Below are 26,338 nucleotides of genomic sequence, written 5' to 3' on the forward strand. Positions count from 1 at the left end.
TTTTATTTTTTAAGTGCCCTAAACTGACTGAAGTAACTGCTTATACTAAAGGCATAAGCAGGTACTCAAGCCTTTGACTTGTGTGTGCCCAAAACACACCGGGGCACATCACACGTGAGTCGTGACACTCGGGCGCCGGTGTGTGGTACTCAAAATATTTTCTCATGGTTGGCAGGTCTGAATTTGTGTATTATTCTGTGAGAGGCAACAATGTGCCGCAAGGCCATTAGAAGAAGAAGAAGAAGCGTGAGTGACATCACAGTTGAGCAATTGCAAATGCATTCAACACACACACACACACAACTACCAGAATGACATCACTTCTGTCACAAAATCTTGACCGCCATCCAACGTACCGGACACCATCCTCCACTTAGCCAATTTTAAGTAAGATGCACTCATCATGGCTTATAAAGAGTCACCTATTGTAGACGGTGGGCCACGGCAGTTTTTTGTGTTGTTGATTGATCCTCATCGAAAGTTTACACAATATTTTATGTATGATGCCAAATAATTCTTTTTTTTTATGACCAATTTTTTTTATTTTATTTTCATATATTTTAATAACATGACGTCACAGACATTACAAAGACAATACATAAAGTAAAACAAGCATTTACTGATGCACAGTAATAAAAGTAGAAAAAATTAGAAATTAAAAAACATGACGAGACAAATTGAAAAAAATTGAAATAAAAAGATTGTGTACAGTCAGAGATGGGAAGTAACGAAGTACAAATACTTCGTTACTGTACTTAAGTAGATTTTTCGAGTATCTGTACTTTACGTGAGTATTTAATTTTCTGACGACTTTTTACTTTTACTCGTTACATTTTAACACAAGTATCTGTACTTTTACTTGTGTACATTTTCAATTCAAAACAGGTTCGTTACTTTTGTTTAAATGCACGAGAATGTAATTTAAAAACGAGTAGAAACGGGAGAACGGAGCAGGAGTTAATAGACGAGTTTCCCAGCGCTGCTGATAAAAGCTCATTCCAGCTCCACCAATAGTATGACTTGGCACTCCTCCGGGGCGTGGACAAAGAAGCACAAAGAAGAGAAACACGGATGTTCTCTGAGGGGAGACACACGCAGACATTAGGGGCCGTGCAGACAGCCAGCACTTATTAGTAGGGATGGGAATTGATAAGATTTTAGCGATTCCGATTCCATTTTCGATTCTGCTTATCGATCCGATTCCTTATCGATTCTCTTATCGATTCTCATTGGGCAAGGGGGGGGGAAAAAAGAGTACAAACGGGTTTATTAACATTCATTTTCTTTTAGATTATTATTATTATAATTATGTATTATTATTCAGCTCTGAGATCAGATTGCTCTTTTCAATCCCATACCAAGCAGGGATCAGTGTGTCTGTTAAACTGGCTCTGTTTGGGGGTTTGTATTTTGGGTTGAGCATCTTTGTCATCTCCCTATAGAAAATATATAGTGGGAATGAATGAAACAGAACTAGTGGTTAGAATGACAACATGCAACTTTGGACATTTTACTTTAGCTGGCATGTCAGACAAACTTAGTCACTGCTCGGGGACATTCGTTTACCTTCGCCTCGGTCATTTTACTCTTCCCTGCCTGGGTGAATGGAGGGGCTAGATGCTCTAGCCTAGAGCTGCACAAGAAGTACTCGCTGCAGCCTCTGACCCAAAGCGACTACCAGCCCCTGAACCAGTCTGACTCTGAACGTCATCATCCTCTCAATTAAATGGATGGAAATGGAGTATTGGTGAAATCTGGTTTACACAATAGACAGGGTCTGGAGGAGTTTACTGTCCATATTAACAGATGACGCGCTAACGTTAGCCGCGCTGCTGTTAGCCGCGTTATCGTCACTCCGTAGCACATCAAAAACGTGACATTCCTCCAAAATTATTGCATGCTGTGTGGACAAATGTTTCTGCATATTGCTAGTATTTCCCCCCTTTGACGAAATAGAGGTTTTGCAAGCATTGCAAGTGGCACTGTGGTCATCGTTTTGCTTCTGCCTAGAGCCATGGTGGCTGGAAACAAAACAAGGCTGCGTTGCGTGCGTGTCGCAGCGTGTGACGTCATCGCGCATGGAATCGATAGTGGAATCGTTCAGGACGTTGGCTAACGATTCCAAGGAATCGATCCACTGGGACCCGGTTCTCAACAAGAACCGGTTCTCGATTCCCATCCCTACTTATTAGCGCTCCTCTTTTTGCAATTCATTCTCTATAAGTACACGCTTAGCGCGCATCTCTTTCAAGAAGCATTTCATCGCGTTTAAAAGCTGGTGGTGTCTTTTTTAGCGCAGCGCTCTGGGCGCTGAAAGCTGAGGAAAGATTAACAGGAAAAGTGCCCTGCTCCTCTTCACTCCTCCCACCTCGAGTCTTCTCCCAGGAGAGGAGGATTTTCATCTCGCTGCTGCCAGAGTTGCCAATAATCTGGCGTTTCCAAGCGCATGGAGTTGTTCTAACACATACATTCTGTTTGTGCACTGTCAACATTCAGCTAATATGGAATATGGTGGTGTTCTAACACCAGAGACAGTTCTGTCTTAATAATAAACCTTGAATTTGTGAATGTGACCAACCTGTGGACATTCAGTTCCTTATCCATTAGGTATCAGTATCATATCAGTCTCGAGTATTGTGATACAGCACTTTGTAAGGGACACCTTGTATCCAGCAGTTAAACTTGTCTAACTATTTGCACATTCATATATATAGATATGATTTTAATGGGGGGTTTTTTGTGTGGAAAAACCATAGCACACTATTTAAAGTAGAGTTTTAAGATGTGTAAAACATTTGTAGGGGATCTTTTATCCTCAAATTATATTCTATGATGTGAGGTTCAGTCATTCAGAAAGATACGGTAAAAATACTTTTACTTTTACTTGTTGGGTACATTTCAGAGCCTGTACTTTTTACTTTTACTTGAGTAAAATAATTTAATCAGTACTTCTACTTTTACCAGAGTAGTTTTTTACACAAGTAACTGTACTTCTACTCAAGTACAGAATGTCAGTACTTTTCCCATCTCTGTGTACAGTATACATGACTCAGCTATGTTAGAAGTATTCAGGTAGTTATTGTTCACAGGTTTAAATGTCAGCAACATATTACAGTTTACTGGGGGTCAAAACCTACATCACTATTGTATGGTGGTTACAACTCTTAGACCTCATATGGGGCATCTTTTTAGAGAGGGCATGAAACATACAAGCATAAGTCCAGTTTAAACAAATGATCTAGAGCCATTCGATCAGATGCTCCGTGTCCTCTCCAATAAGTAATTATAGTTCTGTGATAAGGTTAATGTAGTTTCCCCATATTCAGGGACGGCTGGTATCAATGGGCTAGGGGGGCTAAGCCCTCCCTATCATTTCCAATAAAATGAGAAAAGTATTATTAATATTTATTCTTTACATAAATTATATCAAACAAACTTAGAATTGGTTGTTTATGTTGGTGGAAGCTATAGATCAGCAACAGCGCCATCTATAGACACAAAAAAAATCATCACAGTGGGCTAGTTTGATGCAGCCCAAAGACACTACCTTCAGCCTTCAATCACCTTCGTAAAAAATGATTGACAAGTGTCTGGCACGCCCCCCTTGAGCTGCTGCCGTCTATGGCCCATTCGGGCTAAATTCGAACAGCCCAAATGGGCCGACCTGATACTGACTTGACAACCAATGACAGCTCGAATATGACATGCACACTACAAGTGAGAATCAGGAAATGGCGCTGAGGTGGAGGTGGACTACTTTCTCATTCATTTTCCTTGATCTCTGACGGGGGGAAATTATAAGTGAAGAGTCCAAGGAAAGGGACAAAGACAAAATCGTAAGTTTTGTGTTACATGGGCACTGGGCACAACAGCTGTAGCTCGTTAAACATCAAAGGAAAAAGACGTGAACAGCTCTCTCTGTCGCTCTCTCTCTCTCTCTCTCTCTCTCTCTCTCCTCTTGTGGTCTGATAAAGACAGAATCTGTTTGGGAATGTGTTGGTTTTGCATATCTACCTAAGAGAAGGTATTGCTCTGTCTGCTATTATTGGTAGCCGCTTGATATGGAGAAGGTGCTGCTTTTGGTATTCTTGAAGTGGATACTAACCAATATCTTGTATTACAGTATAACTGTATTTGTCAATTTGCCACTGCCATCACCCTGTGTGGTGTTCCTTTTTTTGTACACATTATTGTGGCAGTTTTGTAACTGTTTCCTAGCATCTGACTGCATTATTAGTGTTTATATCCTTTTGTACTCTATTTATGTGGACATAAATTAATAATTTAAATGTGTGTGTGTGTGTGTGTGTGTGTGTGTGTGTGTGTGTGTGTGTTGTGTGAGAGAGAGTGATAGCCTACAGAAAGTTATGCATCAGGCAATTCTTATAGCCTACTACTTAGTGTTGTTTGTTGCTGTAATTTGGTATCTCGGAGGCTGCTGTTGCTGCAGCATGAGCTATTGGTGCATTTGGTGGTTATAATTTTTTAGCCCCTCCACCCAATATCCCCACCAGCCGTCACTGCCCATATTGCATAATACAAGTCTAGCCTATTTACCATCCTATATGACAGCTCTATATGCTGCAACTGCACTTAGTTGAGTAAACCATAGACTAGATGGGGGGAGGTCCACCGTCTTCCATTCTCTAACAAGGGTTTTTCGGCCCAGCATGATGGCTGTGAGGACCCACCTTATCTGTGGCTCTGGCATCCCCTTTAAGGGGGCAGAGTCTCCCAATATATAAGCTAGGTGAAAATGGCATGTCGGGGCCCGTTACCAGTTTGATGTTTTCATGGATTGCCGTCCACCAGCTCTGAGCCTTAGGACAGGACCACAGCATATGAACAAGCGTGCCCGGGGTCTCCTCACATCTCCAACAAGTTAGATCCTCCCTTAACCCCACCCTATGCAGTTTTGCAGGGGTCCAGTAGACTCTATTTAGAATCTTGAATTGTATTAGTCTTGTCTTAATCTCACGGGAAGATTTTTTCAAGTTTTGCAGAATAGCGTTCCATTCTGTATCTGTAAAAGTCTTATTAAGATCTACCTCCCATGTCTTTTTAAGACCGCTTGTCTGTTCCCCTGGCCTGTCCATCAGAGCAGAGTAGTATTTTGATGCTTCTTTGCCCTTTCCAGAGACTGCGAGAATTTCGTCAAGGGTATCGGGTCCAGATAAAATCTTTCGAGGGTTTGGAACCATCTGTTTGAGTAAGTGATTAATTTGGAGGTACCTCCAAAATTGGTTCTGAGGTATATCATATTGCTCCCTCAGCCTAGTAAAAGATTTAATCACAGATCCTTCGTACATGTCCTTTAAGGCCACAACACCTTTTTCAGCCCATATCTTCCAATAAAATGATTTTTTATCAATACGGAGCTTTGGGTTGAGCCATAGCCAAGTTGAGGGGAACAAGTAGGGGTCTGACTTATATAATGCACACACTTTTTTCCAAATGTCCTGCAAATGTAAAATAATAGGGTGAGTTTTAGCTCTCTGAGGTAAATGGGCAAAAATTAAATTTAAGGGGGGCAAAGTGTCCAGTAGGGAGCTCTCCATCGCCACCCAGGGTGGCGCCCTTTCCGGCGGAAGCGCCCAGTGGGTCAAATGTCTAAGGCTAAAGGCATAGTAATAGAATAATAAATTTGGAAAACCTATGCCACCTCTATCAACTGGCCTCTGTAGCTTCTTCATGTTAAGTCTGGGGCGGCGGTTTCCCCATAAGAATCTTTTACATAGCTCATCAAATTGTTTGAAATATCTCAGTGGGATATCTAGTGGGAGGGCCTGAAGCAGGTATTGGAATTTAGGAACACTAATCATTTTGATAAGATTCGCCTTCCCCCACAGAGAGAGATAAAGAGGCGTCCATCTGTCGATATCTGCTTTGAGTCTTATAAAACAAGGTTCAAAATTTACCTGGACCAGAGAACTGAGATCATGGGGGAAAATTATACCTAAATAAGTGATGCCTTTATTGGGCCATTGAAAATTTCCTGGGTGGAAAGAATTTCTGGGGCAGTAGGACGTAAGAGGAAGGGCCTCTGATTTCGACCAATTTACTTTATATCCCGATACCCTGGAGAAAGACTCTACTTGATTCAACAGCGCAGGTATAGAGCGCTCAGGTTGTGTCACAAACAGCAGAATATCATCAGCATATAGCATCAATTTATGTGACACCTGACCGATCTGTACACCCGGGAATAACGGATTTTCACGAATAGCTTGTGCTAGGGGTTCTAGTGTTAGCGCGAAGAGAAGGCTGGAAAACGGACATCCCTGTCTGGTCCCTCTGTATAGGTCAAATTGAGCTGAAATCTTGCCGTTTGTCAACACAGCTGCCCGTGGGTTAGAATACATCAACTTGACCCAGGATATGAATCCCTTCCCAAAGCCAAAAGCTTCCAAAGTACTAAATACAAAGGGCCACTCCACCCTATCGAACGCCTTCTCGGCATCTAATGAGATAGCTGCGGTTGGGGAATTTTCATTTTGAGTCGCCCACATAATATTAATGAAACGTCTTATATTGTCAGAAAAACTCCGTGAGCGAATGAACCCCACTTGGTCGGGGTGTATAAGATGAGTAATAATTTTATCTAATCTATTAGCTAAGATTTTTGCTAGAATTTTTCGGTCCTGCCCAATTAATGATATACTGTAGGTCTATAGTTTTTGCAATCTGTAGCCTCTTTTCCATTCTTTAGAATCAATGTGATCAGAGCCTCATTAAGTGTTGGGGGCAAAGAGCCTGTTTTAAAAGCTTCATCGTACATGTCTAATAGAAGTGGTGAGAGCTCCTTCACATATGTTCTAAAGAATTCGGCTGTAAAGCCATCCAAACCTGGGGCTTTTCCGTTTGGTAGATTTTGAATAACTTCAAGGATTTCCTCCACTGTAATAGGGCTATCTAAGGATTTTTGTTGTTCCTCTGAGATGGAGGGAAGATTCAGATTTGCCAAAAAGGAATTAATTTCCTCAGTTCCTACCTCAAGTTCAGATGAATACAAGTCCATATAGAATGATTTAAACGTGTTGTTTATAGCCACAGTGTCAGAGTGCAGCTGGCCATTGGAGTCCCTAATAGCTGGGATGACACATGCCAGCTCCTTGATTTTAACATATCTGGCCAGCATTTTGCCCGCCTTATCCCCTTCCTCAAATTGTTTTTGCCGAGCTCTGAAAAGTGCAAATTCCACCTTCTTAGATTCGATTAAATTGTATTCATATTTCAACTTAGATAGCAGCCTTAAGTTGGAGACAGACATATTTGACTTAAAGTTGGCCTGTGCTTCCTCAATATTCCCCTCTAGAGCCATTTGGGTGTTTCTAATAGCTCTTTTTTTCATGGCTGCATGTTGTATAATATAATGTAACCCCTAAGGACTGCCTTAAGAGTCTCCCACAGTATTGCTGCTGATGGAGAACTTGGTAAGTTGTCCTCTATGAAATGATTAATCTTAGTCCTGAGTGACTCCTTAAAGCTGGCCTCTAGTAGCAAACTAGAATTCAGTCTCCACCTCGGAGTTCTTTGTGTTTTGGTGAAGGGGGTAACGGTTAGGGCAATATGGGCATGGTCAGATAGAAGAATGCTTCCTATAGTACATGAAACAGTAGATGAAATAATAGTGTGTGATACAAAAAAATAATCAATTCTGGAAAATGTATTGTGTGGGTGTGAATAAAATGTATAGTCATTCATAGTTGGGTTAAACAGCCTCCAAATGTCAATGAGTCCTAATCCCTCACACAGCTCTTTCAAAACATTGACCGAATTAGGGTTTCGTAGATGTGGGGGTTTACGGTCTAATAGAGGGTCCATTACTAGATTGAAATCCCCCCCCCATGATAATAGGAAAAGTGCCAAATAATTCTATGAATTCTAAAACTGTTTGTTGGCAGCTCTGGTTTCAACGTATATTTTCATAAATATATATTTTAAATGTCACTCTACTCAGGCAAATCGCAGGATAGCTTTAGTTGATGAACCAATCAGATCGTAGTATTTAATGCCTTTCCCAATCACGCGGCTTAAAGGACCCGAAATGTAAACAGATCGATGTGTGATTTCCAGGTAAGAATAAATGCACAATGTTGAGCATTTAATGTTACATGTTACATGTCACAGGTATATGCCACAGTATATAATTATATTTTCTCAGAAAGTATCGTAATTGTGTTTGGTAAGATAAATACATTTGATAAATGAATGGATTTTCCTCATAGGTTGTAGATCAGTAGGTTACTAGGTTAGTGAGGTAACGTTAACTAGATTATGGTAGCATTAAATTAATTAGCATCTAATGAATTCTAGCCGTAAACATGTTTTCTATTGTTAGAGCTTCCAAGAAGAGAGAAGATTGCCTCTGACGATGACTCCTGTGACAGTGGTCAGGGGACAGGAAACAGGACAACTGTCTATCACGGACCCAAGCCTCGATCTCTGCAGGAGATGCCCGCAGATGTGCTGCAACAACTGTACTCTTGTGTCTCCATGCTACTTCCAGGCTACTACACATCATTTAGTGGGATGCTTACATTTTGCTGCTTGTATGGGATGAACATCCGGGCCGTTGTTGATGTTTCTAAACCCAGGGAACAATTTCGATATGCAACCTGTAGACAATTTATTGTGGCAGGCAGGGTTCCTACGCAGGTCTGGAAAAGTATTAAAACTGAATTTGATCATTTCCAGGCGTTGACGTTTTGGAATTTGGTAAGAGAAATCTGGAAAAGTATGGAAAATGTTGTGGTTCGGGTCCAATACACACATATTTCTAGTTTTTATGTTGTTGTAGCCACTTGGAGTCCACCGTTTTTGTTGAAGAATAATGTTCAGATAGAGGGATTATATTTACTATCCAGCTGCTGTCATTGTCAAGCATGCATTATATCAAATGGCTACCAAAATCAAATCCAGTCAAGAATATGTAATTTAAAAATGGAAAGCATGTAGGAACCCTGCCAATCTCACATATTTTGATATTTGTGGCTGTGAAGAACAGTCTTCATCTATACAGTGATATGACCTAGTTATCACAAGAAACTGCACATTTTAATGAAATTGAGGGAACAAATTGTATCTCTTACACAAATGTACTAATGTGAACAGTAAATTGTGGACCCGATATAATTATTTTTCTTTCTCTCTCAATGGCCACTGCTGGGCTCCGTACAGGAGACCCCCAAGGAGATAAGCAGATCAGGGAGGAGTGTGTGTCGGTGTGTGTGTGTGTGTGTGTGTGTGTGTGTGTGTGTGTGTGGAGGGGGGTGTAAGTAGGAATGAAAAGGGGATGGTTTCCCCATAAACCCTTTCTCATCATTAATTATTAAATCCATTGGCCTTGTTACAGATTTTAGAGAAAATGTGAAAACAGCAATTTACATTATCTACCCTACGTAGCCTATAGGGCTCAAAAGCAGCCATGAGATAGGCCTATAGTATAGGCCTATCTCATGGCTGCTTTTGAGCTTGGTTCTCATGTTTTTGATCTTTACACTAAATGCTTTTAATATTTGCAGCACGCCAGCCATAGTCTGGTTATGCTACTGTATTGTCCGACCTGATCAACTCTGTGTGTGTGTGTGTGTGTGTGTGTGTGCAGGGACGTGGAGAGAACATTAGGGGGGCAGGGGCTCAAATTCATAAAAGGGCACTACAGCCGTCGTCCGGAGGGCGGCGGCGGAAATTTGAGGCAATTTGAAGGCCAATTTAGGGGTATAACTCATTTTAAATATTCCGATTTTAACCAGATTTAGAGGAATATCTCATTTTAGGATGAGACTTTGACAAACATACATACCTGATTCACGTTGACTGACTGATATATCTGTCAGACTGTGTGCGCCTGTGCTGCTGCTGTCCGTCTGCATGGTTGCTCTGGCTGAGTGGAGTGCGCACTGCTGGAGTGGGTGGGGACGGCCACGTGCGTTTTTGGGTTGGTGCCTTCAGGGGCGGTTTAGAAAAACACTGCTCCATGCAGAGGCCTATTACAAATGGTGCATTCAAGGCCAAGAGAGCTCGGAAAAGGCATTTCTCTTTGAATGCTGCCTTCAGTGATAGCATGGAAAGGGCAATTTCCATACAAAGCATCATTAGAAATGCATTCATGGTCAGGAAAGGGCACTTTTAATTTTATTTTTTCATGTGTCTGAGCTGTTTGTTTTGTTCATGTGTTGTTGGAATGAAAATGAAAAATGTATTATAAGAAAAAGAAAAGAAAAAAAAAGGCACTTTTTACAGACTGAAAAAAAAGGCAGGGGCTCAAGCCCCCCTTCATGTCTATGTGTGCACGTGCCTGTGTGTGTGTGTGTGTGTGTGTGTGTGTGTGTGTGTGTGTGTGTGTGTGTGTGTGTGTGTGTGTGCGCACACACACACACACACGCGCGCGGTTAGTGCGTCAGAACACGTTGGAAAAGGAAACAGACTATTGCATCTCTTTCGTTCTCTTTCCCCCTCTGGCTACTCTCCAGCGTGTCATCCCTTCATTTCCTCTCATTCGTCATCTTTTGACTGCTGTGTCTCTGTCAACTCTTTATTGGTGCCATGCTGCCTGGAGGAACACACACACACACACACACACACACACACACACACACACACACACACACACACACACACACACGTAGATACAGATACAGACACAGAAACATCCACTGACAGTGACACCTCTCACCCCCTGTGGGATACAGATAGATGGGTTTCTGCTGAGCGGCCCTCTCTTGCACCTTTTGGTGGGTATTAGAACTAGTACCTATTTGTCAGTGAGTTAGAGAGAGAATGGAAGAGATTAGGGTTAGTGAGTGAAAACAAAGAGTGTCTGTAGGTCACTGAGTGATCTGTCCTCTCCTCTGTTTCATTATCCATGTGATGATGGATCACAGTGCAGGCTTACAAAGACCACACTGCACTGTTTCTCTAGAGAATATTTCTGCTTCCATCTGAGTACTTTTGCAAGGCACCTTTTAATGGTCCAAAGTTATCAGCTCGTTGGCAGCAGTGACTGACAGTACCACAAAAGTTATTGTAGTAGTAGTAATAATAATAATAATAATAATAATAATAAATATAGCCACAAGCGGCGATTGACGGGGTCCAAGCATCCGGTGACTTGGGGGATGAGACATAATAAACACCAAATAGTGCACATTTAGTCAGAGGTGGTATGTGCACAAGTAAACAAAGACCTGACAGTTTCCAAGCAGTAGTAGTAGTAGTAGCAGTAGTAGTAATAGTAGTAGTAGTGGAAGTAGTAGTAGCAGCAGTAGTTGTAATTGACCGGTTAATGAGTTGTGGGCAATTTAGTGTCATTAAAATTTTAGAGATTTATCATTTCAAAAGGGTTTCACATATCCAAATAATTTTGATAACCTTAGAGCAGGGTAGTCCAGAGATGACCCAGAAAAATGTTGGGGTGATTTGGCCAAATGGTCTAGGAGGAGTTTGCAAAAATACGTTTTTGAGAAAATCCAAAATGGCGGAAAATCTGGTGGAATTTTGATTCTACGACTCGTGGTTCAGAAATTATGGACCAAAAAACGTGAAATTGGCTGTTATAGCGCCACCATCTGGTGGATTGGTGTAATCTTTTTTCCTCTGAGTAGTGGGTGATGTCTTGAACCTATGTGGAAAGTTTGGGTGATGTGGGGCGTATGGTTTCTGAGATCCACACACTTTAAGGCAGAAAAAGAACAAAAGCAAATGCACAAAAGTTTAGACATTTATCATTTCAAAACGGTTTCACATATCCAAAATCCTTTGATAACTTCAGGTTGGGGTAGTCCATAGATGACCCAGACAAATTTTGTGTGATTTGGCAAAACTAGGAGGAGTTCGCAAAAGTAGGTTTTTGATCAAATTCAAAATGGTGGAAAATCTAGTCACACGCAAATGGGCACGGCCTATAGTTAGATGCAAGGATCCAAGGAATCCCTGAGAAGTGAATTTTGAGTATTTTGACTCCCAGTTCAGAAGTTATGGACCATAACGTGAAATGGTCTGTTAAAGCGCCACCATCTGGCCGATATGAGTAATGTTTCTGTTTCTGAGTAGTGAGTCACATTTCCAACCTATGTGCCAAGTCTGGCTACTCTGAGCATTACAGTTTCTGCTGTACATACAGTTTTAGTGGAGATTCTTTTTCCGGAATAATTACAATAGGGATCCACGCACGTAGAACTCAAAGACATATTTATCTCCAAAAACCGTACATAGTTTAGAAATGGGGATATATAATTGAGGAACGATGCATATAAATGTGTGCTTTTCATGCTCTCCCAATGCATAAGTGGTGCTGGGGGACCACTGAAAAATGCACATCGTTAAGAAACCTCTATAGAAGCATTTGAGTTCAATTTGTTATAGTTAAGCCACTATAGAAGCATTCAAGTTCAATTTGTTCTAGGGCAAAGATATAAGCGCTGATGTAGTAAAGTGTACGCTGTACGCTCATTTACAGGACAAATGACCAGCGATGAGGACCAACAACATTCAATTCTGCTAAGGTTTAAGGCCAGAGCATGTTAGCCGCTGGGATTCTGCCAGCTAATGACCAAAGGTCATGAAGGGTGATTCTCATCTCGTCGCTGTATGTCCAAATGTCTCTTCTGGAACCAAGAAAAACAAGTGTGTTTTCATCTTGATGACGATGCATCTTTGACATTATCTAATGGGTTTCATAAGCCCATGCAGGCGTTCAGTTGGAGCTCTGGAGGGATCCAGGTCCATGCTGACTCCATAGCATCACTCAGTTCAAACAACTGATCCTGGAAGTCTGTACTGGGTTGAGGTCTGGGACTGAACATAAGTCACTGTTATGTTCCTGGAACCATCTTGAGATGATGGTGCATTATCCTGCTGGTCTTTCATAAAGACGTCAACTTACCCTGTGGTGTTCCAATAATGCTCAGATAATTGTGTGCCAAGGAAGCATTCCCACCACCATGACACCACTAGCAGGTAGGATGGATCCATCCTTAAACCAATTAAATCTGTTAATAAACAGTATTGATATCATTAGTTTCTAATTCAACCTGCTAATAAACCGTATCGATATCATTAGTTTCTAATTCAACCTGCTAATAAACCGTATCGATATCATTAGTTTCTCTAAGTCTAAACAAGCAATCAGCAATGTCCCTTATGGTGTCACAAAGTTCAGTTCTTATTTGGCAGCCGGCTGGCACCCGAAAGGCCTTTGGCTGGGAGCATCAACTGAAGATTGCTGCCATTGTATGGCATCCGTGCACACATGTATGTGTGTGTGTGTGTGTGTGTGTGTGTGTGTGTGTGGATGTAGGTGTATGCTGATTCTCACCACGCTGTGTCTTTGCAACACATTTTCTTCATTCAGCTACCAAAACTCTTCGATATCCTGCTAGTGACAGACTGCCTCAGGCTTGTAATATAACTGTCAAAACCACACAGGAGAAAAGAGGAGATGAGAGGGCTGAAAATGAAGGGAGAGGAGAGAGGGTGAGTGGAGGAGAGGGCTGAAAATGAAGGGAGAGGAGAGAGGGTGAGTGGAGAGGAGAGAGAGTGAGGGGAGGAGAGGGCTGAAAATGAAGGGAGAGGAGAGAGGGTGAGGGGAGGAGAGGGCTGAAAATGAAGGGAGAGGAGAGAGGGTGAGGGGAGGAGAGGGCTGAAAATGAAGGGAGAGGAGAGAGGGTGAGGGGAGGAGAGGGCTGAAAATGAAGGGAGAGGAGAGAGGGTAAGGGGAGGAGAGGGCTGAAAATGAAGGGAGAGGAGAGAGGGTAAGGGGAGGAGAGGGCTGAAAATGAAGGGAGAGGAGAGAGGGTGAGGGGAGGAGAGGGCTGAAAATGAAGGGAGAGGAGAGAGGGTAAGGGGAGGAGAGGGCTGAAAATGAAGGGAGAGGAGAGAGGGTGAGGGGAGGAGAGGGCTGAAAATGAAGGGAGAGGAGAGAGGGTGAGGGGAGGAGAGGAGAGGGCTGAAAATGAAGGGAGAGGAGAGAGGGTGAGGGGAGGAGAGGGCTGAAAATGAAGGGAGAGGAGAGAGGGGGATGAGAGGAGAGGGCTGAAACTGAAGAGAGAGGGTGAGGGAGAGGAGAGGAGAGAGGTGAGGGGAGGGGGCTGAAATGAAGGGAGAGGAGAGAGGGGGATGAGAGGAGAGGGCTGAAACTGAAGAGAGAGGGTGAGGGTGAGGAGAGGAGAGAGGGGGGAGGGGGAGAGTGCTGGGGAGGAGAGGAGAGGGGGGGGAGAGGGCTGAAATGAAGGAGAGGAGAGAGGGTGACGGGAGAGGACAGAGGGTGGGGGAGGAGAGGGCTGAAAATGAAGGAAAGGAGAGAGGGTGAAGGGAAATAAATTGGGAGGATAGGGAGAAAGAAAATGGAAGAGGAAATGATGGAGAAGAGAGAAAAGCCCTCTTTAGCTGATCATGGTTTCAAATTTTAATTCATGATTTATATGCTGCAAACCCCCCCGCCCCTCCCTCCCTCTCTCTCTCTCTCTCTCTCTCTGATGAATGAACCAGTCGCATTCAATCAGAAGGAAAGAAATTGTCAAGACATTCTGGAACAGAATCCAACAACAGAAAATATGGGGTCACCGCCATCACACACCAGCTTCTTTCTTGCTGAAAGCAAGCAGTGAAACAGAGAGAGAGAGAGAGAGAGAGAAGAGAGAGGGGGCGAGAGAGAGTGCATGAGAGAGAGAGAGAGAGAGAGGGGGGTAGGGGGGAAACGAGAGAGGGAAGAGAGAGAGGGCCCCCGGGCAATTAAGGCTGAATTATACTCGACCAAGCTCGTTGGGGGTGGGGCCCCGCGAGTCTCCGTGCAGACCCCGCGCTGGGGTTGATGCCATACTCAGAAAGTGATCAGCATGTATTGTACAATGGTTAATAGTGAGAACAGCCCGTGGAAAAGTCGCAATGAAACGCTATTATGTGCAGTACTGAGTGCGCTTTCACTCTCAAACGACCCCACATCAGCACATAAAGGAATCACCAAACTTGTTTTTACTGAATAGCCGTTTTACTTCTCAGCCCTGATAGCCTACTCTGTGATGCTTTTAATCTCTCTCAATAATGCTCTCAACACAACACATTTACTTGGTGAAATGACTAAAAATGAACAGTTGCAAATCAAAGTTTATACCCTACCACATGGGTCAAGAAATGTGGCGAAAACACAGCTCAGTGTTCAGGGCTCAGTGGCTTGAAAGCGGACATGTTTGGAGAGAAGCCGTGCGCTGCTCGCGCTGTTAGAAAAAAAATCATGCACAAGACGAGTGCCCGACGGAGCTAGCAAATAACCACGCCCAACAAATTTACGTCATTTGACGCGCCCGGCCCGCACTCCACCCACGCGCCCTTCATGGCAGGGTGAGCATAATTCAAGCTTTACGCAGTGATGTCCCAAAGCGTGCGCTTACTGTAATTAGACGTTTCGTTCATACAGGCTATAACATACATTGTAGGCCTACACATCTAAAAATATTTGTTTCTTTAATAGGGTAGGAATGTGTGAGATTTTACTTCTAGCATATTTCAATAGCCTATGTCAGAATTGTCCACTCTGGTTAAGCCATTGACTGCGGTCACGCCATCCGCGCTGTGGAGAAGCTGGTCTTACATGCGTGCAATTGCAGGGAAAGAGGTTACTGTACTGGCTGGACACAGGTGTTGTGCGAAAAAATGATGCGTTTTGAATTGGATTAGGGGAACGAGGGTCGGCGGGGTGGGAGTCTGTGTGCGCCGGGTACTGGAGGGGGTTCTCCCTCGAGAAGGTGGGAGCTGGACGGGTATGCAGGCTTGGCGGTGGGGTGGGTGTGGGTCGGTGCCCTGGGTGTTTTGGGCCGGCCAGGGTGGGGAGAGGCAGCTTGGCACAACACCGTCACAACTTTCTCAAAAGCAATCTATTGTTACCTCACACCACAAACCTGTATGGTCGGGAATTATCTAGCCTAATAAAACCATGACAAACGAATTCTCATTTTTAAATCAAGGTGTGTTTTTTTTGCAATGTAGGCTATAGTTGAAAATCAACGTGGCATTCCGAGGAGAGAAGAGTGTGTGTAGGCACGAGTGGAGAGTGACATCCATGCTGTGCGTAAATGGATCCAAGCAAGGATGCCCTGCACTGCACGGAGATGTGGAGACTGTCTGCGTTCAGGCGTACGTCTGTGTTTGCGCTAAGACCAGCTATTTCCTGGCGTTAAAATTGAGAGCACCCAAGGCGATTTTTTCTAACACATTGTGCTGGAAGGCCTATTTTGGAACGGGCAACGCCCAGACCTCTCTTTGCGCTCGGAACATACCAACGGTATCTTGCCAGAGCGCTAAATGACACTTGCGCGAGACAGGTGATAGGCTAGAGGCCCATGGACACGCCTGGGCCACGCCTACACCTGTGTCATCCCAGTGCAAAACTGGACAGTGGAGGCAGACGATAGCTTAAGATGCTGGGAAGATAGCAATAAGAGGCGCGCAAACGATAGCGCCGTACGACGATAGGGCCCATGGTGTTTGAGCCCATGAGACTTTTTTGGGGAAAGCATTACATATGGGTCACAGAGGGATGGTATAGGTGTACTGTCCCTGTGTCCAGTTTAAAGGAATAATTGAGCCAAAAATGAACATTCATTATCTTCTCACCCTCATGTCAATGGTGAACAGCGAGCTAGCTACCTTAAGTTCAGCTTTCTCCAAAACAACTGAGTGAACAGAGAAAGGAGAATGGAGTAAAATGACTCCAAACAGCAGAATCCAAGTGTTGTGAAGCCAAACCATTGCACTGTGGAGCCTTCCAGTATACAGACAACATTGATGAACAAAGGCCGGCCAAAAAGTTGCTCCCCAAGTAATTAAAATCCATCCCAGATCAAATGGGAGCAGGGTGGTTGGCATTGATCTGTTCCTCCCTGCATTGATTGTCATTAAGTTTAAGACTTAATGTCGGCTGGACTGACTGCACTGACTCACTGCAGATGGTTACACCCCATTTAGAACCCAATCTTCTGTCCTTGGATCAAATCAGTGCAGAGTCTTGTCTCCATAATTGATTGTGACCCTTCTTTAGTCTCTATGCACTCCACTGATGTGGGCCTGAGCTCTGGTTGCATTTTACTTTTTTTTTTAAATTGCATCAATTAAGTATTATTTGGTTAATTAGTTGGTAAAATTAGTGTGAGGGGGTACAGGGAGTGAAATTATCTTCTTGCTCCCCTTCCTGGCTCCATTGCTCCAAACCCTCATCTCTGGCTAATGAGGTCACAGAGTTGCAAAAAATAAAAAAGGTTTTGGCACAAGTGAAATATTATATAGTCTTCCCTGATTCTAAATATAGCTGAATCGCTTGGTTAGACCCAATAAAACTATTTTTTATAAGCATTTTACAAAATGTCTATGGAAAAATGAATGGTGGGTGAAATCCCTTGGTGCGGATGCCGAAGAGCACCTGGCGAAAAGGGCGTGACTTCATCCACAGTAGACACACATACACACAGAAGTGTGGACTGATTGACACCAGGGTCTGCTCACAGGGGGGGGTAGCACGGAGCCGGTTGCCTGAAAGATGTCATCAGACACAAACTACACCACTACACCGTCACTGATTCACGGCGTGCACGCCACATCACTCTGAACCAACCCACATCAACGCCTGAAGCCGGGCCTCAAAGCCTAGGCTGAACCGACCCACATCAACGCCTGAACTAGCCGGGTCCCAAAGCCTAGGCTGAACCGACCCACATCAATGCCTGAACTAGCCAGGTCCCAAAGCCTAGGCTGAACCGACCCACATCAATGCCTGAACTAGCCAGGTCCCAAAGCCTAGGCTGAACCGACCCACATCAATGCCTGAACTAGCCAGGTCCCAAAGCCTAGGCTGCGACGTGAGGGGACGCCCCAACAGTCCAGATCCAGGCTCGGAGATTATTAGAAGTGGTGATTAACCATCTTCCCCTAGAGACAGTTTAATTAGCACATAGCCAGGTGAGGCATGCAACAAGTTAAATACATCACTTCAGGGAGAGATTGAATGTTGCTAAGCACTGAAGGTACAGTAGAGCTAGCGTTGCTGGCTAAAAGCCTAGTGACTAGGCCTAACTTAAAGGGGGACTTACCACCCCAGATCTCTGGCAAAACGGTATTCTACTTGATTTGAAAACTCTGCAGGCAAGATGGCCGCCTATACTCCCTTCTGTACCCTGGCAGAATTCCTAGCCCATAAACTAACATAACTTGGCCAATAAGTATGTAACATAAAAATAAAACAAACAGTAATGTCTTTATTTGTTGTAGAATGCAGAGGACATGTAGCTGTTTAGTTAAACTCGCATTCCAGGAATATTGTATTTACTGCACTGCTCTAAACATAAGGATTCAGGAAGACCTCACATGGGTGTATTACTGAGGAGATTCAGGAAGACTTCACATGGGTGTATTACTGAGGAGATTCAGGAAGACCTCACATGGGTGTATTACTGAGGAGATTCAGGAAGACTTCACATGGGTGTATTACTGAGGAGATTCAGGAAGACTTCACATGAGTGTATTACTGAGGAGATTCAGGAAGACTTCACATGGGTGTATTACTGAGGAGATTCAGGAAGACTTCACATGGGTGTATTACTGAGGAGATTCAGGAAGACCTCACATGGGTGTATTACTGAGGAGATTCAGGAAGACTTCACATGAGTGTATTACTGAGGAGATCCAGGAAAACTTCACATGGGTGTATTACTGAGGAGATTCAGGAAGACTTCACATGGGTGTATTACTGAGGAGATTCAGGAAGACCTCACATGGGTGTATTACTGAGATTCAGGAAGACTTCACATGGGTGTATTACTGAGATTCAGGAAGACTTCACATGGGTGTATTACTGAGGAGATTCAGGAAGACTTCACATGAGTGTATTACTGAGGAGATTCAGGAAGACCTCACATGGGTGTATTACTGAGATTCAGGAAGACTTCACATGGGTGTATTACTTAGGCGATTCAGGAAGACTTCACATGGGTGTATTACTTAGGCGATTCAGGAAGACTTCACATGGGTGTATTACTGAGATTCAGGAAGACTTCACATGGGTGTATTACTGAGGAGATTCAGGAAGACTTCACATGAGTGTATTGTCACAGTTTGTTAATATGATGGTTGCTGGTTACCCCTGTTATGTGATTTATGACGTCGCGTGAGGCTGTCATTGGGAAAGTGGGAGTTGACTTGAGGAGTGTAATCTATATGACGTGGCAATAGGCTGCGGCGTGCTCGCTCTGCCAGTCTGAACAAAGAAGACATGTTGTCTCTTCCGCTCCTGTTCTTTACTCTCTTTATTCCATTATTTTCACGTATAGGTGTGAGTGTGTGTGAGATACTTTTCTGTTAGCGTTTAAACTAATGGAACGGAGGCTAGTTCCATCTAGCCTCTACACCCCGGCTTGGGCTATCCAGTAAAGCACAAGCTGTCTGCCTCGGCCGGCCTGCTGTCTGCGCCCCACGCCGTATGCTGGGTAAGTCAAGCTCCCTTTTGCAAACTTTCCACCTGACAGCCTTGTGGTTATTTCCTTCTGCCGTGGTGTGTTGCGGGTCCAGTTCACCTAGACACGAGCTTATCTCTTTTTAGAAACGAACCCGTGACAGTATTGCTGAGGAGATTCAGGAAGAAAGATAATAATTTTTTCCGGGTTAGAGCCCAGCCGTCAGCGCTCAACAGCTCCATTCTGGTCGAAAGCTCGGTAAAAAATAATATCACCAGCACAGACTTCGGATGAAAAGAAGCATTTATGAGCAGCGTCGAGCTTTCTAACCCCGAAGTCGAGAAGCTATGAACCCTTCTTCTCAAGTATGTGGCTTTGAAATGTTTCTGTGACACGTGTACATCCAAATTGCTGATTTAGACAGCTTGGGAGCCAGAGTCGCAGGCAAGTCTATGTACGGAGATGGGACTCTTGTAGGGTAGCATAGCTAGCCTAGCCTAGCCTAAAGAGTCCTAACGGGGCTAGCCACAATCTGTCTCTTTTTCTTTATTCTCTTTTCTCCAACGTTCTCCATCTCTGGCATAGTCTGCTATAAATTTTATTTTTTTCCCCAAGTGCACCACTAACAACAACAACCACAACAATAACAACCACAACAGCAAATAAACGTCACTTGTAGTAGTAGTAATTCTAATTATGTTGTTCTTGTTGTTGTTGTTGTTGTTGTTATCATCCATGTCCTCTTCTTATACATTCTCTATCACTGCCCCCGGCCTTCCCTGCATGTGTAACAATAACAGTATGAGACATTTGATTATAGCAGAAAAGAGGGTTTATCTGAAGAGGTTTGTGAGCCACAGAACAGGAATGCTGCAATTAACTCAAGTACCTGACTCATTACTGGGGACTCAGAGCTGAGGGAGACAGAGAGAGAGAGAGAGAGAGAGAGAGAGAGAGAGGGAGAGAGAGAGAGAGAGAGAGAGAGAGAGAGAGAGATAAAAAATATATAAATATGAAATATGAAAAAAAATAAAAATAAAAATAAAATATATATAAAAAAATATATAAGAGAACATAAAAAAGACTAAGATCATGGTGTTCCAGAAAAGATCCAGGTGTCAGGGAAACAGACTCCAGTTTGTCCTGGGCTCCACCACCGTAGAGCACACAAACACATACACTTATTTAGGACTAAAACTCAGCTCTACAGGGAACTTCAACATGGCTGTGAATGACCTGAGGGAAAAGGCAAGAAGGGCTTTTTACGCCATCCGAAAATCCATCCAAATTAATATCCCAATCCGAATCTGGCTCAAAAATTTCAAAACAGTAATCCAACCAATCGCCCTATATTGTAGTGAGGTATGGGGTCCACTAGCAAACCAGGAATTCTCTAATTGGGACAAACACCAAATTGAGATTCTTCACACTCAATTTTGTAGATACATTCTAAAAGTACAAAGAAAACCCCCAAATAATGCATGCAGAGCGGAACTTGGCCAATTCCCTCTTCTAATTGACATTCAAAAAAGAGTCATTACATTCTACAGACACCTCAAAAATAGTGACCCCTCCTCCTACCATCACCAAGCCTTACAAAGCCAAGAAGAGAGCATAGAGAGGAGCCCCCTCAGCCAGTTGGTCCTGAGACTGACCCCCAACCCTCCCCAGCATCAGGACAGCCCTCAGACTACCTGGCCCAACCAAATTATCACAAATCAAAAAGAAAACTATATTACCTATTGGAAGAATACCACAAAAACCCAAAGTAAATTAGATTGCTATTTGGCCCCAAATCGAGATTACACGGTGGCAGACTACCTGACCACTATTACTGACCCAAAACTGAGGAAGACATTGACCAGGTACAGACTCAGTGATCATAGCCTGGCAATAGAAACAGGCAGACACCGACAGACCTGGCTACCCAGAGAGGAGAGGCTGTGTTCACTCTGCTCCCAAGGAGAGGTGGAGACAGAGCTGCCCTTCCTGTTACACTGTGACAAATATAAAGAAATTAGAGCCTCAATCTCCCCCAAAATTAACCAGAAGTACAAAGAATTTGAAAATATCACCGACACATCTGCACTTCAAGATCTTCTGGGAGAGAAACATGAATGCACCATTCTAGCAGCACATTATGTGTGGAGCTGCCATCAGCTGAGGGACAGCCAGTGGACAGGAGAGCCATCCACATCTGGCTGAAACACAGAACACTTAACACACTGTATTATTTGCACTAGCATCCAGTTTATTGGTTTGCATGTTTACATTTAAAATTGTAAGTTTTAAGTTTTTAAGTTTAAAATTTGTTGTTCCAAATAGGTTTTTTGGTCAACACTAATATTTTATTTGATCTTATTCTATTATATTTTATTCTTTTTTTGCTTTGTTTTGTTTTTCGCTCTCTTCTGAAGAGTTCAAAATAACAACGGTTATTTACAGATTCTGTGAATTTTTGTTAATATTGTAACAAATCGGTTATTTGTCCAAGGAACTGGAGACTTGAAGTTGGTACAGGCTTTTTATTCTTGTCTTCACAATATAGCTCCTAGCAGCTAGCTTCGCTGCTAGCTCTGCAACCACCCGGTCAGCTCGCCCAGATGGCCTGACTGGCCTCCGCCCCGGCCGCTGGTCACATATATCCCCTTCCCCCTAGGAACACACCCACACATATCAGTTCCTAGCCAAGCACGGAAACACCCCAATACACGTAATTACCCGATACGCTACATTTCCCCCACACAAATTTAATGTCGCTTCCACGCGACATGCACAACCCACACACATCCCCCTGTACCAAACACACCCAACACAATATTTTTTCCCATCACCACATCAAATTCTAATTCCCCAACAACCAGTCTTTTCTTTTCAGCACCCCCGTCATAATGTCCAGTTTTCATTAGGTACTCCGTAATGTCTAGTTTTCCATTAGGTACCCCCATAATGTCTAGTTTCCCATTAGGCACTCCATAATGTCTAGTTTTCATTATTTCCTTTCTTTTTCACACATTTAAATTCAACCCACATTTCCCATTCAACAATAACCCCCACAACATTTCAATTCCCCACATTTAGTCCCTTTTAAACCCCCCCTTTTGTTTGTTCCAGTAGCCAAATGCACGAACGAGCACCGGATCGACATCCTCGTCCTCCGGTCTCCACTCGCGCCCGTCGACTCTCCAGATGACCCTGGCGTCGTCCTCCCGGCCTCGCACTCGCTCGTTTTTCCGTCCCCCTCCTCCAGGGTTGAGGACAGCAGAGCGAACACCACCGGCGTCGATCTTCCCCTCGGCTCTCCGCTCGTTTTTCCGTCCCCCTCCTCCAGGGTTGAGGACAGCAGAGCGAACACCACCGGCGTCGATCTTCCCCTCGGCTCTCCGCAGTGCAACGTTAGGGGGTGTATAGCGGTTAGGCTGGGCCGGTTCCCCCGGCGGTAACCCCTCTCGCTCACTCGGAGACACGAGCGTCGCTCTCCCGACTGTAACAACGCTGCAGACGATGTCCCTCTCTTCCCTCTGGCTGTTCCCCTGCAGCACCGTTCTCCTATCCGTCACCACGTTCTCTTCTCCCCGGCTGCTCACGCTCTTCCCAGCCTGCGTCTCACCTCCGGCCTCCACACTCTCAGTGCAGTCCCTGGCCAAGTGCTCCGGTGACTGGCAAGTCCAGCAGAGTCTCACCTGTCCGCCGCCTGCACGTCTCTCTTCTCCCGCTGCCCCCCGATCTCCGACAGCCTCTGGACACTCTCTGGCTAGATGTCCGATCGCGCTACATGCCCAGCAGGCTCCCTGCTGTCCATGTCGTTGTCCCGCATACCCGGTCCGTCTCCCGGGACCACCTCGCCACGTGGCCCGGCTCTCTGCAGGTCCAACACAGTCTCTTCTGTGGCTCCTCCAGCCGCTCTCCCCGCTGCATTACCTCCGCGCTCATCAAGTCCACCCGCTGCATGACTTCTCGCAGCGCCCGCATCACCTCTACTGCCCAGGCAGGAGTCTCTTCCACCAGCCGTCCGACCTCTCTCAACACACGGGCCTCCATGCCCGCCAGCATCGAGCTGATCCCCGCCGTCAGCTCTCCTTTCCTCCCGTTCACCGATGGCCATTCTCCGCGCACCATCGCACGTGGTTTTAGCAGCTAGCAGTTAGCAGTTAGCACCCCTGGTAGCTAACTTACTAGCGCTAGATCTAGAGCCAAAAAGCCGCACCACCCGTCTCTTTTGCCGTTCCTTCTCACCCTCTCCCCTCTCGGCCGAATCAGAGGCGTTACCGCTTTACTGTCTGACACCAATGTAACAAATCGGTTATTTGTCCAAGAAACTGGAGACTTGAAGTTGGTACAGGCTTTTTATTCTTGTCTTCACAATATAGCTCCTAGCAGCTAGCTTCGCTGCTAGCTCTGCAACCACCCGGTCAGCTCGCCCACATGGCCTGACTGGCCTCCGCCCCGGCCGCTGGTCACATATATCCCCTTCCCCCTAGGAACACACCCACACATATCAGTTCCTAGCCAAGCACGGAAACACCCCAATACACGTAATTACCCGATACGCTACAATATACTGTAATTGCTCACTATTTGCACTATCACCATTTATTGGTTTGCATGTTTACATTTAAAATTGTAAGTTTTAAGTTTTTAAGTTTAAAATTTGTTGTTCCAAATAGGTTTTTTGGTCAACACTAATATTTTATTTGATCTTATTCTATTATATTTTATTCTTTTTTTGCTTTGTTTTGTTTTTCGCTCTCTTCTGAAGAGTTCAAAATAACAACGGTTATTTACAGATTCTGTGAATTTTTGTTAATATTGTAACAAATCGGTTATTTGTCCAAGGAACTGGAGACTTGAAGTTGGTACAGGCTTTTTATTCTTGTCTTCACAATATAGCTCCTAGCAGCTAGCTTCGCTGCTAGCTCTGCAACCACCCGGTCAGCTCGCCCAGATGGCCTGACTGGCCTCCGCCCCGGCCGCTGGTCACATATATCCCCTTCCCCCTAGGAACACACCCACACATATCAGTTCCTAGCCAAGCACGGAAACACCCCAATACACGTAATTACCCGATACGCTACAATATACTGTAATTGCTCACTATTTGCACTATCACCATTTAACTGCCCGTTTATTACTGTTCTGTTATTATTCTGAATAGATTCCGTTCAACAATAGTCTTCTATTATATTCTATCTCATCACATTCCATTTACAGTAATTGTCTTTTCTCTTCCTCTGAATATCTTCAGATTTTGTGATTTATGTTACTGGGTAACAAAATGTCTTGTTTACTGTTTTTGATTCTTTGTAATTGCTAGGTGTTACTAATGTATGCTTTGGCAATGTAAGATGCACCTTATGCCAATAAAGCCCTTTGAATTGAATTGAATTGAATTGAGATGGACAGAGAAAGAGAGCTGGACACAGAGAGAGAGATGGACAGAGAGAGAGAGAGAGATGGACATAGAGAGAGATGGACAGAGAGAGAGAGCTGGACACAGAGAGAGAGAGATGGACAGAGAGAGAGAGATGGACAGAGAGAGAGATGGACAGAGAGAGATGGACACAGAGAGATGGACAGAGAGAGGGAGACAGAGAGAGAGATGGACACAGAGAGAGAGAGGTGGACAGAGAGAGGGAGACAGAGAGAGAGATGGACAGAGAGAGAGATGGACAGAGAGAGGGAGACAGAGAGAGAGAGATGGACAGAGATAGTTGAGTTTTAACAAGCCTTTAATGAAACCTCTACCTACGACATGTACATCATGGCAGAGGACAACCAATTTTCACAAAACACAAAATCAGAACCAATGCAACCCCTCCACACACACAAAAAATTCAATACAGCAACACCAAACAAAACAAAACCGACCGGTCATGGACATTCATACACATTGTCAAGCCCTCCTCATCCTTAAAAACCAGCTCTCCTCCAGCCTGCACACAGCCTCCCCGAGACACCACCTGGTCTGAAACACTCCTATGTCCTGCATTCTTTTGTAGTACTCAAAGTCTATGGCTACTCTCGCCCTAACCAGAGCTTTAAACAAGACTACAGGGTCTATTTGGACATCTGGGGACTTATCATTTAAGTGTTGCTAATGTATGCTTTGGCAATGTAAGATGCACCTTATCATGCCAATAAAGCCCTTTGAATTGAATTGAAATTGAGAGAGAGAGAGATGGACAGAGAGAGAGAGATGGACACAGAGAGAGAGATGGACAGAGAGAGAGAGAGGGAGAGATGGACACAGAGAGAGAGATGGACACAGAGAGAGATGGACACAGAGAGAGAGAGAGAGATGGACAGAGAGAGAGAGAGAGAGAGATGGACACAGAGAGAGAGATGGACACAGAGAGAGAGATGGACAGAGAGAGAGAGAGATGGACAGAGAGAGAGAGATGGACAGAGAGAGAGAGATGGACAGAGAGAGAGAGAGAGAGAGAGAGAGATGGACACAGAAAGAGAGGTGGACAGAGAGAGAGAGAGAGAGAGAGAGATGGACAGAGAGAGAGAGAGATGGACACAGAGAGAGATGGACAGAGAGAGAGAGATGGACAGAGAGAGAGAGATGGACACAGAGAGAGAGATGGACAGAGAGAGAGAGAGATGGACAGAGAGAGAGTGAGATGGACAGAGAGATAGAGATGGACAGAGAGAGAGAGAGAGAGAGAGATGGACACAGAGAGAGAGATGGACAGAGAGAGAGAGAGAGAGATGGACAGAGAGAGAGAGATGGACACAGAGAGAGAGATGCACAGAGAGAGAGAGATGGACAGAGGGGGATGGGTGCGTTCACATGCATGCATTCATTCTTGCATAAAATGTGAGCAGACGTGTTCAGTGACGAGGTAGACGATGACCATCTCATTTTAGAGCATGCTGCGTATCGGCTTGTTTAG

Source organism: Poromitra crassiceps (genome assembly GCF_964638095.1).
Source record: "Poromitra crassiceps genome assembly, chromosome: 1".
Taxonomy (NCBI): domain Eukaryota; kingdom Metazoa; phylum Chordata; class Actinopteri; order Beryciformes; family Melamphaidae; genus Poromitra; species Poromitra crassiceps.